Source organism: Schistocerca serialis, chromosome 3 (assembly GCF_023864345.2).
Source record: "Schistocerca serialis cubense isolate TAMUIC-IGC-003099 chromosome 3, iqSchSeri2.2, whole genome shotgun sequence".
In the NCBI taxonomy this organism is placed as follows: domain Eukaryota; kingdom Metazoa; phylum Arthropoda; class Insecta; order Orthoptera; family Acrididae; genus Schistocerca; species Schistocerca serialis.
In genome coordinates this window covers 518,460,881-518,476,438 of record NC_064640.1, presented here as the reverse complement: position 1 = coordinate 518,476,438, position 15,558 = coordinate 518,460,881, and the positions used below count along the sequence as shown (strand labels likewise).

Genomic DNA, 15,558 nt, shown 5'->3' with positions numbered 1-15,558 from the left:
GCGAACAAGTTTATTACCCACACGAACCGTGGAAGAGTCTTTAAACGCGACCTACTGGGCGGGCTGGCTTTGAAGAACATGAATATCCATGGGCTGGGCAGCACTAGAATTGTTCTTGCGTTTACGCAAACAAAGTCTGGACGCGGCCGGCTACTGTTTACAGTCTGACTCTGCCGGTGGGGCCGCGGGCGTGACATAACTTGCTTAGTACAGGCAATTTGAGAAATACATGGCTGATCTAACTCACACTCAGCATAGTCAAAAGTATCTTGGGCTTCAATGATGTTCATCACAGTCTCTAATGACGGGTCAGGCAACTTTAAGATAGCAGCACGAATACGAGAATCTGCAATGTTTTGAGTAATAGCGTCTCGTAACATGACATCACTGTGTTTATTAGATCGATGTGGCAGTTTCTTTAATCTGAAGAACTTGAATCTGGCTGCTGCCACATGAACTCGCGACTCTAAATACTCAGCAAGCTTGTTAACAACAACGTCATAGTCTAAAGCTTCTGGCTTGGATTCCGGGAACAACTTACAAAGTAGTCGATAGACTTCCACGCCTGCAGTGGAAATTAAATAAAGCTGCCGCTCAGTACCCGTGATTTTGTAGACTGTCATGTGCGCCTGCAACTGCGCGAAATATTCTCGCCATTCTTCTCTTGATGCATCAAAAGCACGGAAAGGTGGTGCTGCCTGTGCTTGTTCCTTTTGTGTTGGAGGATTAGCCGCTTGTTTGGCGATTGCTTCCACCAGACTTTGTATTTGCTGACTCTGTAACAAGATCAACTGTTGTAATTCGGCAGACATAGTGAACACAAATTAAACCAGCCCCCAAAATTTTATCGCTGTAATTAGTATAACCAGAAACAAGTTGAACCAGCCCTGCACACGAGTTCGGAAGCCCTCGTCGCCAGTTTTGTGGCGGCGTTCGTAGCGACAAACAATTCGCTATAGAAACGGCTTACGAAGTCACCGCCACACTTTTAATAGCGGGCCGACCGGTCCGCTGGAACAGTGAACAGAAAGATGAAAACCCAAACACTCTGATTAAATAAAAGTCGGTACTTATCTTTATTAACGAAGATACAGAAACACAGTAGTGAACTCCGTGTCTACAGAAATCTGTCTAGTTCGAGTCGGAGCGGCTAGGTCAACGTCGGCTGACGACAAACAACAACTCTGCTGCGATGAACACACAACTGACTAGCAAGTACACAATTCGGTGGCGAGTATACAACTGAGCGGCGAATACAGAACTGTCCTAGCGCTCGCGACTCCAGCGCTTAAGAAACCAGAAGCCAGCGGTGGCGCGCGCAGACTTGCGGCGATTTCCTGTCTCGCTGGCGCTGCTAATGCGGACGGCGTCCGGACTTTGATGCTGCCAACCTTTTTGCAGCGGGCTCGGGTGGCATTACTGGCTAGGATATAACAGTACATATCTTCTTGTTTGGAGCATGGTGGAATTTCAGTGCGATAGGTATTTCTTTTACTATTCATTACAAGTTGTTTGTTCTGTGCCCAGCTGCCAAGTTGTTTTGTGACAATGTTTGCTGACTGTTGTAATTCTTCTTTACTTTCTGCTTTTAATAGAACTGAGGTGTCAACTGCAAATATGACCATTTTATGTGTATTTGCATTTAGGCTTAGATCATTTACATATAGAAGGAACAGAAGGATCCTGTTACTGATCCTTGGAGTACACTGTAATTAATTGGTTTATAGTCTGGCATGTATTTAGAAATAGCTTTTAGGTTGACATTTGTGTGCTTCATGCATGATGCTTGCTTACGATTGCTCAGTAATGAACTGCCGCAATTGTTGGACAGACCTAGCACACCATATTTTTCAAACTTTGGCAGCAGAATCTTATGATCCACCATGTTAAAAGCTTTTGATAGGTGAAATAAGTATTCCCATTGATTCTTATTTGTCAGGCTTAGTATGCCGTTGGTGCACTCATAAATGCCAATAGATGTCATTCTAATATTCCTGAATCCATGTTGTTCATTACATAGTATATTGCTTTTATTTACAAATTCCATACGTTTGTGATACTACTTTTTTTCTAAAATTTTGTAAATGCAAGAGGAAACTGTGATGGGTCTGTAATTATTTACATCGTCTCCCTCACCTTTTTTTATATACTGGAATAACATTAGATGTTTTCAGTGCATCAGGGAAAGAGCCTGCTTGAAGTCAGCAGTCACATAAATGTGTAAGTATTTCAACTAGAATTCAAATAACGTATGAGAATGCATCCAGGTGATTGACAACCACAGATATTTTGGCAGGTGCACACACCGTCATTTTCAAGGCAAAACTGGAGCAAGCAAGTGCTGTGCAAGAGAATTTAAAGCCTCAGTTTGTAGATCATTTCTGAAAAGATTTCTGTGAATGCACATGTGAAAAACACACACACACACACACACACACACACACACACACACACACACACACACACAGAAAACTAATAATCAGTAGCTGAGGTAGAAATAACTCTGTCCTTTTTTTTTATGAGGGAAAGAACAGTGTCCTATGCATAATTTAAGCAAGAACCTCCATCTCAATTTGTAACATAACTTGCTTAAAGTGCATGCCAGAAAATCTGTGTCTTTTTATTTTCCATTGTCAAGACAATGTTCTGCAATAGTAGATTTGCTCAGCTGCTGTAAGCGTGTGTGTACACCAGTCCTCCATGGTTCTGATAGTCTGACCAGCATATGACATTCCACAATTGCAAGGTATATGATGGGAACCTGCCTTATGCAAACCAATATCATCCTTTACAGGAACTAAAAGTCTTAGCTGGTGATCAAAAAATTTATTTAAAGTAATGTTTCTGCAAAATATCACCAATCCTTTTTGAACTGCTCCATGCCTAAGGTAAAAAGTCTGTTGACTTTGGTGCCACCTCTGTATTATACTCACTCACCTGGTTCATGGTTGGTGAATAGTGCAGTGCACATCTGATCTTTCACTATAACCATTCTGGCAAAAGGTGCCCACAAAATGGGCTAACTTACTTGACAAGTGCAGGATCTGATATGACATGGGCCCTGTGAACCAAGGTACTAGAGCCCCTTCGTATTGAAGATGACAACTATCAGCCTGTAAATTACACGTCAGTGTGAGTAGGTTTCAAATAAACAGCATCTGTCAAAGTACCATCAGCCTCCCTGCTCACCATCACATCAAGGAAGGGGAGGCAGCCATCCTGATCAACTTCCACTCTGGAATGAATATTTGGGTGGATTGAATTCAGGTGTTCTAAACAGTAGCTTAATTTCCCACTGCCGTGAGGCCAAACAACAAAACTTTTATCTACGTACCTGAAAAAAAAAAAAAACACTTAGGTTTCAAAGCCACTGACTCCAAGATGTATTCCTCAAAGTCTTCCATAAATAAACTGGCAATAATAGGTGACAACAGGCTTCCCATCTCGGTGCCATCTGTCTGCTCATAGTACTGCTCATTAAACAAAAAGGTGAAATAGGTACATTAATTCAACACCATACCTAACTGCAATTAACCATAATTAATCAGACGGGGGAACATCAGTGAAGAGAGAGCCCACATGTAAACTTACTAGAATATTGGAGTCATTCAGATGCATTCCCTCTAATTGATGTACGAAATGCACCTAATTCTTAATGTGATTCTCACTGAGACCTACTAGTGGTCTCAACAGAGCAGCAAGATCTTTTGTTAATGAAATGTGGGAGCAATAGTGTTATTCACAATCAGCCTAAGAGGAACCCCTTCATTATGAATGTTTGGGAGGCCGTATAAAATAGGGAAAACAGCACAACAACAGTTAAGACTCTTGATGGTCTCCTGTGACAGGGAACGTCACTTCAGGAGGCCACTGGTCTTTCTCACAACACTTTTTGTGAGGTCAGTACTGATCCTGCAATACATTGAAGCAGGTAGTAAACACTACATCTTTTAAACATAATCCTGCTTGTCCGAAACAACTGTAGCATTGACCTTGTCAGTAGGTAAAATAATAACATCTGGATCCACTCTTAAGTGAACATAAAGCAGCCCTCTTGGCTGTTGTTATATTACTCTTGGGTGGACATTTCCCAGTCAGCACATGACATACCTGCCTCCTAACCTCCTCTGTAGCATCAGGAGGTGGTTTAGAACAGCATGTTTAACAGAACTGATAAAATTAACCACTGGCAGCAGTGCAAAATTTAAATCTTTCCCTAACACAGATAAAGATACACTGTCAAAAGCTTTCTCCATGAGATTTATCATAGAACATTAAGGTATAATATTAGACTCAGAGCCATGGAAATGTACAAATGTTGCCAAATGCTGAGCAGTTACAGAATGAAATTTGCAGTCAGAATGCAACCGTGAATCACTGTCCAGCCAATCCCAAGAAAAAGCCAGATGTACTTTGTACTTAGGTTGAAGGGCCCACATCACCTCAGATTCTGACAGCTTGTCAGCTGAGTTAGGCCACCTTGAGGTCACCTTTCATCAGAATGGATATAATGAAAGACAGATCAGATGTACATTATGCTATCGACCAACTGTACACCAGGTGAGTTGTGATAATACCACGTTGGCTGCAAGGTCTAAGGCCTTTTGCCTTACACAGTGTGTCTCATCAACAAGATTAGCTGTATTTTGCAGAAATATTATGTGAAATGCGTTTTCTGACATCCATCTAAGATTAGGGTCCCTTAAGATTCTTTTAGGGATGATCTTGGTTTGCATGAGGCAGCTGTCTAACATATGCCATGCACTTGTGGCATATCATATAATGGTCAGACCATGAGGACCATGGAGGGCTGGTGTACTGAGCATAAGCACCACACATGCTTACAAAATCCTAGGAAATCAGCTATTGCAGAACATTGTCTTGGCACTGGTTATCCTATGGAATACGACATGGAAATTCTGGAATGGTCTTCCAGCTATTGGGATTGCATTATTGAGGAAGTATATGATTTTCAAGTAACCTTGTAAAGGAAGTAGAAGAAATAAAATTTGCAAGTAACCTTATAAATATAGATGGAGGTGTTTGCTTAAATTCTGTGGGGAATTCTACTCTTTCCCTCGTCAAAAAAAGAAAAAGAGGGACAGAGCTGATGTACATTGACCCTCTACATGCACTTAATTTATATTCATTAGCTAGAGTATTCTTATTTAAGTTTGATTTTATCATATTATCAGCAACTCATATGAAAAAGTTGTTAGTTGTGTTGCTACTTTTAAGAGGTTTTTGCATCTTGTTTTCTCATGATAGTGTTATATTTTTACGTGGTGCTCTGTTTTCACAAGATAATTTTTTATATAACACTCCACTTTATGAACTGAATTATAAATGTCTTCATCAGTACACATTACTTTTGCTGCTGTTATTACTTTTCTTAGTAGTTCAGAATATTTTTTAAGGTATATGCATAATTCAGACGGAGAATTTTTCAAGTTAAATATTTTATGAAGGAGGCTCTTTCCCTGGCCTGAAACCCCTATTCCCCTTGTGATCCAAATGTTTGTTCTAGAATTCCCTTTTATGGTTACAGATTTCTGTTGTAATTCAGTTTGATGGAAATGGGTTAATATATCAGTGAAGGTGCTGAATTTTTCATGTATGTCTTACGTTTGTAAACCTGTGTCCATTTTTCTTCATTTAGTAAGCTGTTGAAATAGTTCATGTTATCCTGAATATAACTTCAACAAGAGGTTCTTAAAGACATGTGTTAACAATTCTGTCTTTTATTTTCAAGCTTGATATTTGAGCAATATGGTCACTAAAGCCAGCATTGAAAATTTTTAAATAAAGGTTGTGTAAACTCATATTGAATACAAACTTAACTAGAGCTGTTTGGCAAGTGTCTGTTTCTCATATAGCAGCTTTTACTTCAGCTCTTAAATTGTAGGATCTGGGAAGGTTCAAAAGGGCATGTCTGTTTCTACTTTTTGTGAGGAAATCAGTGGTGAAGTCTACACAGATTATCAGATAACAATCCATTTTATTTACTTGGTTTAACAATGACTCCAGTTTATTTAAGAAAAGTTCAAAATTTCCATATGGTGATTGGTAAACTGTAGCAATAATGAGGTTAAACTTATAATTGTTATAGCTGCCGTTTCATAGTTCATTCCAGCATTTGTTCCATTTAAGTCAGGTAGGGCAAAAACTATATATTTTCCTTCATGTAAATTGCTACCTCACCCATATTGCTGTTATTTCTGCAATAGTAGAAAGACAAAATGAATTTATTTAGTTTTGTATGTTGAATTAATTCAGGGTTAAGCCAGTGCTCAGAATGCATAATACTGAGAGCTCCTTTAGCTCACCTGTTAATAGTACATAAATTCCTTCACTCTTATTGTGCTGGGATTGTACATTATGGTGATAAAATTTTAGATTGGGTTTGTTCATGACTTGGTAGTTGGGTATCTCATTGACAGCATCACATACATTTAATTTAAATTTGGATCACCAGTAGTGTTGCATTTTCTTTCTTATTTCTTGTTCATTTTACTGTCCTCACTGTTGCCAATAGGACATAGGCCTATAGGAATCTGATGGATAATTTTATTCCTTAAAAGTCCTTCTTTAACTATTTTTTCTAACTTTACTTGGTGTGCAAGTTACAGTACAGCTTCCTTATATCGAATACATCACATTTAGTGTATTCTGAACACAGTTTTTGTTTTTCAGTGTTTATTTTCTAAATTTCATTGTTTACACATGAACTATAAATTAGATCATGCCTATGAGGCAATGTGGCAACTACTGTATGTCTAGATTTATTCACTACTATAAAACTCTGCACGGTTTTCGTAGGAACCTGTGCTACATCTTTTGCTACATTATACAAATGATAAATTCATTTCCTAGCATTATTTTTTGTCTGAAAGTCAGTGTCTCCAACATGTTTAGTTCCCATTCCATGTTTCAATACATTAGTCATTGCTGTGCTTTGCTGTTTCTCTTGGGACAAGCTAGATTGCTTTCTGCCAGGGCTATCTGTTTGTAAAAGTACATTACTCTTGTTTCCTGATGATTCATTTTTGTTGTTGTCATTATTTCCCAGAAGACCATTCATTTTCTGCTTACTAATTTTTGCAAGATGATGATAATGATGATTTGCAAAGACATTATAACCATCACTTAATTCCTGGTTAAGCCAATGCTCATAATGGATAATACTGAGAGCTCCTTTAGTTCACCTGTTAATAGTACATCAATTCCATCACTCTTGATACATTGGGATTGTACATTTGGTTGTATTTCAGTATGGAAGGATCTTGCTCACCTTTGTTGGGACAGCTATAGAAGTTCTTACAGAACTGCTGAGTACCACACATCCTTATTTTCCTGCATTTCTACATTTGTCCATTATGACTGCATTTTGGATATTGTGGTGGTTCCATTGTCCCATGTCTATAACAGTACAATAATGGTCTCACAATAACTCTTTGACAGAAGTGGTAAACAAAAAGAAATGAATAATAAAAGCTGAGTGTGAAATTTGATTAAATCACAGGACTATAATTGTTACATTCCTGATTAATTGGTAACTTTTAATATTTGCAATGTGTTCACAACGAATATATAAAGTGTTGTTCTGATTTAGTATTGACCCTACAATCTAAACTAGTTATGCAATCACAATGCAAGAATATGACGTTTTCCTTACATTTTGTATGTTTCTTTCATTTTCTTCCATAAAGCAGGATCACATTTATGGCATCTTCCTCTGCCTTTTGAAGCTGGAGTAATACTTTCTTCCATTATAATCTTATAAATTCATGACCTTGCTCACTTATTGAGACCTCATTGACATCTACATCTACATCTACATCTATACTCCGCGAGCCACCTTACGGTGTGTGGCGGAGGGTACTTATTGTACCACTATCTGATCCCCCCTTCCCTGTTCCATTCACGAATTGTGCGTGGGAAGAACGACTGCTTGTAAGTCTCCGTATTTGCTCTAATTTCTCGGATCTTTTCGTTGTGATCATTACGCGAGATATATGTGGGCGGTAGTAATATGTTGCCCATCTCTTCCCGGAATGTGCTCTCTCGTAATTTCGATAATAAACCTCTCCGTATTGCGTAACGCCTTTCTTGAAGTGTCCGCCACTGGAGCTTGTTCAGCATCTCCGTAACGCTCTCACGCTGACTAAATGTCCCCATGACGAATCGCGCTGCTTTTCGCTGGATCATGTCTATCTCTTCTATTAATCCAACCTGGTAAGGGTCCCATACTGATGAGCAATACTCAAGAATCGGACGAACAAGCGTTTTGTAAGCTACTTCTTTCGTCGATGAGTCACATTTTCTTAGAATTCTTCCTATGAATCTCAACCTGGCGCCTGCTTTTCCCACTATTTGTTTTATGTGATCATTCCACTTCAGATCGCTCCGGATAGTAACTCCTAAGTATTTTACGGTCGTTACCGCTTCCAATGATTTACCACCTATGGCATAATCGTACTGGAATGGATTTCTGCCCCTATGTATGCGCATTATATTACATTTATCTACGTTTAGGGAAAGCTGCCAGCTGTCGCACCATGCATTAATCCTCTGCAGGTCCTCCTGGAGTACGTACGAGTCTTCTGATGTTGCTACTTTCTTGTAGACAACCGTGTCATCTGCAAATAGCCTCACGGAGTTACCGATGTTGTCAACTAAGTCATTTATGTATATTGTAAACAATAAAGGTCCTATCACGCTTCCCTGCGGTACTCCCGAAATTACCTCTACATCTGCAGATTTTGAACCGTTAAGAATGACATGTTGTGTTCTTTCTTCTAGGAAATCCTGAATCCAATCACAAACCTGGTCCGATATTCCGTAAGCTCGTATTTTTTTCACTAAACGTAAGTGCGGAACCGTATCAAATGCCTTCCTGAAGTCCAGGAATACGGCATCAATCTGCTCGCCAGTGTCTACGGCACTGTGAATTTCTTGGGCAAATAGGGCGAGCTGAGTTTCACATGATCTCTGTTTGCGGAATCCATGTTGGTTATGATGAAGGAGATTTGTATTATCTAAGAACGTCATAATACGAGAACACAAAACATGTTCCATTATTCTACAACAGATTGACGTAAGCGAAATAGGCCTATAATTATTCGCATCTGATTTATGACCCTTCTTGAAAATGGGAACGACCTGCGCTTTCTTCCATCAGCTGTAAAATTGTGGGAGAATTATTACATGTTTCCTTTGATGAGAAAATAAAACAATTAATTGGTTGGTAGGATCAGGTGACTATTGGAATGACATTTGGAGTAAATGAGACAAGTTTTGGAACTACGCTCAATCTTTAGCTAATGATTTCTATTTGATAAAGCAAGTTTTGAATGAATATCGACAAATAAGTCAATGCATCAGGTACTGAACCAAGTCAGAATAGGCTTAAAACATTTTATTTTTAATTGGATAATATGAGTTTTGGAATGGACTGCCAAAAGTCATGGTTGCAAAATGCTGGCAAGACTTGTTTACAGAAGAGTGAAAAAAACTGGTAGAAACCAATCTTGAGGATGACTGGTTTGATCCAAAGAAATGTAGGAACCTAGGAGGCCATACTGACCCTGTGACTTATCTTAGAAGACAGAACAGAGAAAGGCAAACATATGTTTACAGCATTTTTTAGACTTACAGAAAGGGTTTGACAGTGTTTACTGGAATACACTCATTGAAATTCAGAAGGTAGCAGAGGTAAAATACAGGGATCAAAATGTTATCTACATCTTGCACAGAAACCAGGATACAGCTACAAAGTCAAATGGCATGAAAGGAAAACCATTGTTGAGAAGGGAATGAGACAGTGTTTTAGCCTGTCCCCTATGTATTCAGTCTGTACAGTGAACAACCAGTAATGGAGGGTAAGGACAAATTTGGAAAGGGAATTGAGATTCATAGGGAAGAAATAAAAACTCTAAGGTTTGCTGATGACTTTGTAATTCTGTCAGAGATTGCAAAGGACTTTAAAGAGCATTGTAACAGAAGTGAATGTGTGTTCAAAAGAGGTATAAGATGAGCATCAACAAAAGTTAAAGAAGGGTAATGGATCATAATCAAATTGAATCAGGTGAGGCTGAAGGAATTAGATTAAGAAATGAGACCCTAAAGTAGTCAGTGAGTTCTGCTATTTGGACAGCAAAATAACTGATAATGACAGAAGTGGGGAGGATACAAAATGCAGACTGGCAATAGTGTTTCCGAAAAAGATAAATTTGTTAAAATCAAATAAAAATTTAAGTGCTAGTAAGTCCTTTCTGAAAGTATTTGGAGTGTAGACTTGTACAAAAATGAAACATGGATGATAAACAATCTAGACTAGAAGAGAAGAGAAGCTTTTGGAACACGGTGCTGAAGAAGCAAAGATCAGCACATTCCTCACACTGGGAACTATCAAGAATGGGGTTCCACAATGGTCGGTCTTGGGTCCTTTGTTGTTCTTAATATATATTAATAACTTGCCATTCTATATTCATGAAGAGGCAAAGTTAGTTCTCTTTGCTGATGTACAAGTATAGTAATCACACCTGACAAACAAGAATTAACTGATGAAATTGTCAATAATGTCTTTCAGAAAATTACTAAGTGGTTCCTTGTAAACGGACTCTCACTGAATTTTGATAAGACACAGTACATACAGTTCCGTACAGTAAATGGTATGACGCCGTTAATAAATATAGACCTTAATCAGAAGCATATAGCTAACGTAGAATATTCAAAAATTTTAGGTGTGTCCATTGATGAGAGATTAAATTGGAAGAAACACATTGATGATCTGCTGAAACGTTTGAGTTCAGCTACTTATGCAGTAAGGGTCATTGCAAATTTTGGTGATAAACATCTTAGTAAATTAGCTTACTATGACTATTTTCACTCATTGCTTGCATATGGCATCATATTTTGGGGTAATTCGTCATTGAGCAATAAAGTATTTATTGCACAAAAGTGTGTAATCAGAATAATAGCTGGAGTCCATGCAAGATCATCCTGCAGACATTTATTTAAGGATCTAGGGATATTCACAGTAGCTTCTCAGTATATATACTCTCTTATGAAATTTGTTATTAACAACCAAACCCAATTCAAAAGTAATAGCAGTGTGCATAACTACAATACTAGGAGAAAGGATGATCTTCACTATTCAAGATTAAATCTAACTTTGGCACAGAAAGGGGTGAATTATACTGCCACTAAAGTCTTTGGTCACTTACCAAATAGTATCAAAAGTCTGACAGATAACCAACAAGTATTTAAGAAGAAATTAAAAGAATTTCTGAATGACAACTCCTTCTACTCCATAGAGGAATTTTTAGATATAAATTAAGAAAAAAAAGAAAAAAACCAAACAAAAAAATTATAAAAAAATAAAAAATAAATAAATAAAAATAAAAAAGTGGTTATATTAACTTAATTATGTCATTAAATTAACTTAATTATGTCATGTATTGGAAAATTTGACTTGTTCCACATCATTACGAAATATCGTATTCATGATCCATGGAACTAGTGTTTAATCTAATCTAATCTGATCTGAAGGTTAGATGGATAGTGTGAATAACTAATGGAAAGATCAAATTGAGGAAAAGTTTGTGGCACAACTTCAGTAAATGAAGGGATTAATTGATAAGACACATCTTGAGACATCAAGTAATCATCAGTTTTTTAATACAAGGAGCTATGGGGTTCAAAATAACAGAGTGAGACCAAGGTTTGAGCAAAGTGAGCCATTTCAAATGCATCTAAGTTGCAGTAGCTATGCAGAGATGAAGAGCCTTCTTGCACAGAGGAGACTAGCACAGATAGCTGCATCAAAACCATCATTGGGCTGAAGACCAGAACAACAATAACAATACATACAGAAGTTGACTGCAGCAGCTGCTTCTGCTTGTTAATCTATATCACGAGTTATTTCACAACTCTAAAGGCTCTGCTTCATGATAGGTTTTATGGAACACAATGTAACAATGACTGAATGAATCACTGAATGAATACTTTATTTAACTTAATTATATTGCCTCAAAGGATAATTCTGTAACACAGCACAGAATGAAAGCTTGCTGCTTGGTCTTCAGTTCTACTCAGTGAGAGGCACTTTTAAATCCCAAACATGCTAGAGTGAGCTTTATGTTTGCTTTATTTATCTGTTCACTCTATGGAACATCTGGAAGAACCCTAACTGTCCAGTGAATACCTAAATCCTCTAGTATGGGTCAGATTTATTGATGAAATTTTCATGATCTGAGCTCATGGAAAGAACAAAATCCACTCTTTCCTTAATAACCTCAACACCTGCTTCCAAATCTACTTCATTTGGTCCTTCCCATCTCAGACCTCCTAGATGTCAGTTTCCTTCTTTCAAATGGCTCCATAAATACATTTGTTCATATCAAGCACACCAAGCACCAACAGTAACTCCACTTTTACAACTGTTACCTGTTCTATATCAAAAAGTCTGTTCCATACAGCCTCATCATCAGTGGATTCTGCATCTGTAATGGAAAGCAGGAGTTGTCAAAATATCCCAACCAGCTCATCTCCAAACAGATCTCACATGCCAACTCCTCGTCTGACACTCATAAATCTGTTAACTATCTGCTGAACAGTTCTCCTCTGATCACCCAGTTTAGCACACTGACATTGAAAAACTCAACCACACAGGTTTCACTACCTCTTATCATGCCCTGAGGTGGATGTTCTACCCAAATTCCTTCCTTCACCATCCAAAGTAGCGTTCTGCAACCTACAAAAGTTGCAATATATCCTTGTCTATCCCTATTCCAATCCTGCTCCCAAACTTTCAGTCCATTGGTCATACACTTGTCCCATTCATCCACCCTCCCATCTTCCCTCCCACCCACCACCTACTACTACAGCCCAGTCTCAGACATTTCCTATCCAATAAAAGGCAGCCATATTACATATTAGCTGTGCTGCAATAATGTGCAGCTTTCCCCTTCCAACTCATTTTGTCTGTTTGTGGACTGCTCAAACTGTATCAAACAGAAAACTTGACCATCCAGTTGCCAACCTGTTGCTTATCTCATCACAAATGACTTTGACAGCTGCTTCACAGTGTACAGCATTTGGACACTCCCTTGCAGCACAGGTTTCTGTGAACTATGCAAGTGGGAGCTGTCTCCTCAGCATAGCCTGCATTCTTGTAATCCCCTTGGCCAAACCTCTGCTAACCTGTTTCCCACTGCCTCACCTTACCTTCTCTCTTTCCTCTTCTGTCATTGACAATAGCATTCAATCCATCTCCAGCATGTGTAATACCTTATCCCACCACTTCCACCTTCCAACCCCATGCAGGCATCCCCCCCTTCTCTCTCTCTCTCTCTCTCTCTCTCTCTCTCTCTCTCTCTCTCTCTCTCTCTCTCTCTCCCTCTCCCTCTCCCTCTCCCTCTCTCCTCCCCCCCCCACTTCATTTAACCTCCCTGTCACCTTCTCTGTCTCCACCTTCCTCTCTTCCCCCCCCCCCTCCTTGCCTCCTCACTCCCCCTCTGTCTACTCTCTCTCTCTCTCTCTCTCTCTCTCTCTCTCTCTCTCTCTCTCTCTCTCTCTCATATTCCCAACCCCTTCCAACTCATTTTGTCTTATTGTGCAGCCACTAAGTCATCTGTCTTTCCTGCTTCTGCCTGAACTTCTCTGCTATTCCCTCCTTGCCCCATGCACCCTTCTCTAAGTCCTCCCCACATCCATCATCCCAGAGAACTGCTCACTAATAATCAGCATAGCCATGGTAGCATCCTTCTGGATGTCTGTCTGGTTGTGTATGTAAATGTGTGTACTTTCTGCCACAAGGACAACCAGGACTCAAAAGCTAGTTAATACAGTGATCTGTTGTATGTCTATGCACAATGCATCAGTCATTTGCTTTGTTTCCTAATAGTCATTTAAAGTCATTTGACATAAGTTCTGTCTGTTGGGAATAGGAGCAGACCCAATATCAAAGCTTCTTGGATCTACATTTTATGCAAATAGTGTCCTGTGGTATAGCCATCTGTGCTGAATTCACCTGGTTCCAAAGATCATCTGCGGTGGTTGACATCGAGTCACAGATTGCACCCATCATTCTGCCATACCCCACACATTTTTGATTGGCAACAAGTCTGGTGATCTGCCATGCGAGGGCAAAAGGCTGACATCCTGTTCATGCAGCAACATGCAATCGTGCATTGTCTGGCTGAAAAATTATGACTGGGGTGTTGTGCAGAAAGGGTGTATGGCTACAGGTCGCAGGATGTCATTCAAGTAGGTGACACTGGTCACAGTGTCCTGGACATGCACCAACTGTGATTTGTTATTGTACCCAACAGCACACAACAACATAAGTCCTTGCGTCTGCACTGTATGTCTTGTGTGAATGCAGTTGATTCCGCTTCCCCTGTCTTCAGCGAACCAAAATGCGGCAATTATTTTTAAATGAAGAAATTTGGATTTGTCTGAAAACATTATCTGATGCCATTCCTGTCCCCAGTGATGTTGCTCCATATACAATTAACATCTGGCATGTTTCTGCACATTCATCAAATGTAAGTGTAGAAGTGGATGATGGATACGTAACCCATCCCATAATAAACGGCGATGGACTGTCATCCCTGACAGTATATTTCCACTGTTGTGCCAGAGCCAAGGAGGATGCTCATCTGTCCTCCAGTGCCATTCAGAAGAGGTGTTGATCTTCTCGGGAGGTGGTCTGGATGGTGCAACCTGACCCACCTCATCACATGTTACGGCCTTCTGTGAACCATTCTGCACACACCCATTGCACTGCTGAAATACCTCATCCCACATGAGCAGCGATTTCCCAGATGGATGCATCAAATATTCTCATGCCAATAATGTGCTGTCTTTCAAACTCACTGATTCGACGATACAGTTTGCGTATACATCTGTGAGGCAACCTGGACACGTGCTCAAGTCATGTCAATCCATTACTTGTGGTTTATAGTGACAACCAGAGCTGCAGGCACATTTTACCGGTAGGTGGTGCTGTGCTGCAGTATCAATGTTGACCTTAAACCTGCAGGCCAACATGTTTCAAATGCTAATCATTTCTGCAGAACATACTAATGTACATGTCCTGTGAATATGAATATGCTGTCGGTAGTTGTTCAATGTGTTCTGTTTTTTTTTTTCTGAACATAAGTGTATTAAAAAAAATAATGTCCTTAAGTAAAGAGAATTTTTTCTTTGGTGTGCTCTACATAATATCCTGTGAGGGCCGGCCGGAGTGGCCGTGTGGTTCTAGGCGCTACAGTCTGGAACCGAGTGACCGCTACGGTCGCAGGTTCGAATCTTGCCTCGGGAATGGATGTGTGTGATGTCCTTAGGTTAGTTAGGTTTAATTAGTTCTAAGTTCTAGGCGACTGATGACCTCAGAAGTTAAGTTGCATAGTGCTTGGAGCCATTATCCTGAGAGGAACTTTCCACAAGTGTTGTTGTGCAGTGGTGACTATATTTTTTTTTTAATTTAATGTTGCGTCAAGTGATGTGAAAATATATGCAAAAGGTTGCAGCTATGCATTTATATAATAA

At 39.3% G+C, this 15,558-nt stretch overlaps 1 protein-coding gene across 1 annotated transcript in view; it reads left to right on the top strand.

The window, feature by feature from the left end:
- LOC126470396 (titin-like) overlaps positions 1-15,558 on the top strand; it is a 203,864-nt gene that overhangs the window by 136,371 nt on the left and 51,935 nt on the right. The window lies entirely within an intron of this gene.